Source organism: Durio zibethinus, chromosome 18, assembly GCF_047325235.1.
Source record: "Durio zibethinus cultivar Kanyao isolate XHJ-2024 chromosome 18, ASM4732523v1, whole genome shotgun sequence".
NCBI classification, from domain to species: domain Eukaryota; kingdom Viridiplantae; phylum Streptophyta; class Magnoliopsida; order Malvales; family Malvaceae; genus Durio; species Durio zibethinus.
Window position 1 is genome coordinate 6,445,330 of NC_143179.1, and position 3,519 is coordinate 6,448,848.

General features: G+C 34.3%; 1 pseudogene across 1 annotated transcript; it reads left to right on the forward strand.

The window, feature by feature from the left end:
* Positions 1–329: 329 nt before the first annotated feature.
* On the forward strand, positions 330–2,851 carry LOC111300331 (protein PGR-like; annotated as a pseudogene). The gene is made up of 5 exons (XR_016329495.1): positions 330–732; positions 827–926; positions 1,500–1,747; positions 2,232–2,464; positions 2,602–2,851. The product of XR_016329495.1 is annotated as a protein PGR-like (transcript).
* The last annotated feature ends 668 nt before the right edge of the window (positions 2,852–3,519 follow it).

The following is a 3,519-nucleotide window of genomic DNA, read 5'->3' on the forward strand; positions in this document are numbered from 1 at the left end:
AATTAGTTAACAGCCACCGCCTGCCAGTAATGAAACGAAAACCACAGAGAACGGTGATTAGGTAAAGAATGTATCTGTGGTGAAAGAGTATATTTTAAAAAATTTTATGAAATATATGTTTTTGAGTTAAAAATTTTTGAAAAATGTTTTAAAAATAAAATTTTGAATGAATTAAATATATTTTAAATTTTTTTTTAAATAATTAAATTCAAGTTAAATTTGCAGATATCTTCATTATATTATTACCAAAAAAAACCTGCCATTTGCATTTGGCTCAAAAAGACAAAAGCAGTTGTCCATGGCATGGATGCAAAATTTTCGTTCCTTATATAATTTGTTGACGCAAAAAATAGAAGTAAAGAATTAGCAAAAAATTGATGCAGCAGGGATTCTGATGTAAAAAATTTTCCATAATAGTAAGCTGTTTTGTAAAATTAATCAATTTCGTTATTGTTTTAAGTGAAGTTGGGACTACGTCGTGACGTTTGACTCTTTTGAACTTCATTAGCAACATCAGCAGTCCATTTGCCAAACTTTTTACTCCTTGCCAAAATCTATTATCCACAGTACCAGAGGGCCAAAACGGATGGAGAAAACTCTAATCCAATCGTTAATCGCGGTGTTAATCTCTTCCCTAATCGCGATTAGATCCTACAGAAGAAAGTCTCTCGATTTATCGGGAGCTCTTTCCGGATTTATCGTCGTTATATTTCACTTTGCTGTCGGATACAGGTCCCTTCTTTTTTCTTTATTGAATAGTTTCTTTTTTTTTTTTAATTTCTTTGTTTGTTGTGTCGAGAAAATCTTCAGGTAATGGAAATTTCAGGTTTGGGGCAATGCTACTTGCCTTCTTCTTTACTTCATCGAAGCTTACCAAAGTTGGAGAAGAGAAGAAGCAACAAGTTGATGCTGATTTTAAGAAACTGGTAATTATGTTAATAGTAATACCTCTCCTTTTATTCATGAAACTACATTTTTTCTAAATGAGGAATTAATTTAATCAAATGGGTTTTTTTTTTTTTTTTTTTCCTATTTTACAAATTCCAGTTGAGCAATAAAAAAATAGAGAAAATTTTGATTGGTTGTGAAAGACAAGTGGGAAGAAGAAAAGGAAAGAAAGAGTTAAAGGTTTTGAATTTGTGTACAATCAATGAATTGATGATGTTGATGGGAGGATGGTACGGTGAATGCTATGGTGGAAATTTCTTTTTGGGGTTAAAAGATTGTTAATGCTTTGATGCTATGAGCAAAAGCAAATGACTAGTGGCTTGTAAATTTAGAAATACTGATACAGTGATACTTTAAGAATTTGCCAAAAATCAAATGAGCTAATTTTGATGGGTCAGAGTCGAAAATTTCTGTGGTTAATTCATGAGACAAATGGAGGAAATATCCGGGAAGAATGATTTCAACTTTAATCTAGTGATAATCCTGGTAAGAACTTGCCATACGTGTAGAGTAGCAAGGTTATACTGAATCATTGATACTTTGTTTGACAGGGTATTCCCAATTTCTTCACTTCAGGATACAAGTTTTATTCAATGGTGGTATTGCAACAGTTTTGTCTGAGATTATTTGGGACCTGACTGGATGGGAGGACAAGTGCCTAGACTCAAAAGAGTCAGTTCTTATCACATCCTTAATTGGTGGTATAATTGGTCACTATTCCTGCTGCAATGGTGACACTTAGTCCTCAGAGATTGGGGTTCTTAGTGATGACCAGCCGTGGTTGATCACAACTTTTAAGGTGGATATTCTTTTCCCACATTTGATGTATGAACTTACTGTTTTGAATGGTAATTTCTCTAGTCACACTACATTTTATCATGTCCTGTTCAAGCTTAGCGAGCACTTTCCAGATATCTTGTTTTTCTAAAGATGAACTCAAACTCTATACTGGAGAATGAACCTGCGGGTCCCCCTTTTCAAATTACAGCAACTATCCACTTCAAATTAAAGCAACTATCCACCTAACATTCTACTCACTATGATTTATAGTTGCTCTGCAAAAGAAATGGTTGATGATTATGATGTTTATTACCTTTATTATCATATTGACGTAGTCAACTTGGATTCTAAAGAAATTATTAGAAGGAATTTGCTATTATTAATCACTTAGACATGGTCTTAAATGCATAATCTGATAGCCAACCTGATATAGTGGGAAAAGACTCTGCTTCTTGTTGTTTTATAAGTATTTATTTACTAATATAATAGTAAATGGTCGTCAGCCTGTCCAAAGGGGCACAAATGGAGGTGTGAGAAAAACAGGACTTCTAGCAGCAGGGAGTGTCATTGGGTTGACATTTGTTCTTGTATTCATTACAAGATTTTCAAATGGAATGACCATGAAGCAGCTATGGTTATACTCCTTTATGTGATGGCAGGACTTTTAGGAAATATCATAGATTTTCTGTTGGGAGCAATCCTTCAATTCAGTGGGTTCTGCACTGTCCGAAAGAAGGTAAATTGAGCACAATGCCAAAGATCTTTAAAACGGAGGGGGTATTCCAAATGGAAACAAGCTCCCATCATGCCATGATAAGTGAACCATATAAGGTGTGTTTACTGCGTCATGATTTTTTTTTAATATCTTTGCAGGTTGTTAGAAAACCTGGACTAACAGTGAAGAAGATTGTCTTGACAACAATGCTGTGAACCTTGTCTTGGTACTACTGACCACATTGCTGACTTCAGTTGCTTGTGTGTACATTGTATGAGTCCGTATACTATTTAAGCAGTCATAATAAAGGTTCACCGATTAACTCTGCAAAAATTTCTCTGAATAAGTGAATATATATCCATGGCATGCATCCATTTCCACCATAGAGTTCACCTGATTCTGACTCTTTTATCAAACAAGAAAAAGGTTGGGGGGTGGGGGGATGATTATGACTATTCGTATTGGCATTAAGAAATCACAAGAAATGCCAAGGCAGCTACATAGCATATGAATTATTATATGATTAAATGACATGACTGTTCTGGATCTTTTCTCTTTTAGGATGATGAACTCCTTTAGTACATATAGACACATTTGCACCACATTATAAATTATAGAACAGGTATAATTCAAATATAACTATATATAAAGTTAATTTACGTATGAATTGAAAACATATGCTTAAAACTGAGAGGTAAGATTCACTTTGAGTATTCTCCAAGGGAAGCTAAGTCTCTTATAGCAACATAAAACACCAACATAGAAGTGAACAATCAGCCTCCCAGAAAAGGGAAAACAGGTCAAAATTCATAAAATTCAATAGGTTATATTGATCCATTTTCCAATTTGCATTGTTTTTTTATGATGATGATTGGTGAATTAATTTCCTTTTGGGGTGGACTTTCTTATCATCTCACTTTATTCATCATGCCCGAGACAAAGAATTGGTTAGCATTGGTAACGATATACTGCTGAACAGATATATCAACTTCAACCCACAAAACGACACTTTCAAGGCGCAATAGCCAGGCCATGATTGTCCCCCAAGCTCATCCAGTTAATATTATCTTCTGCCA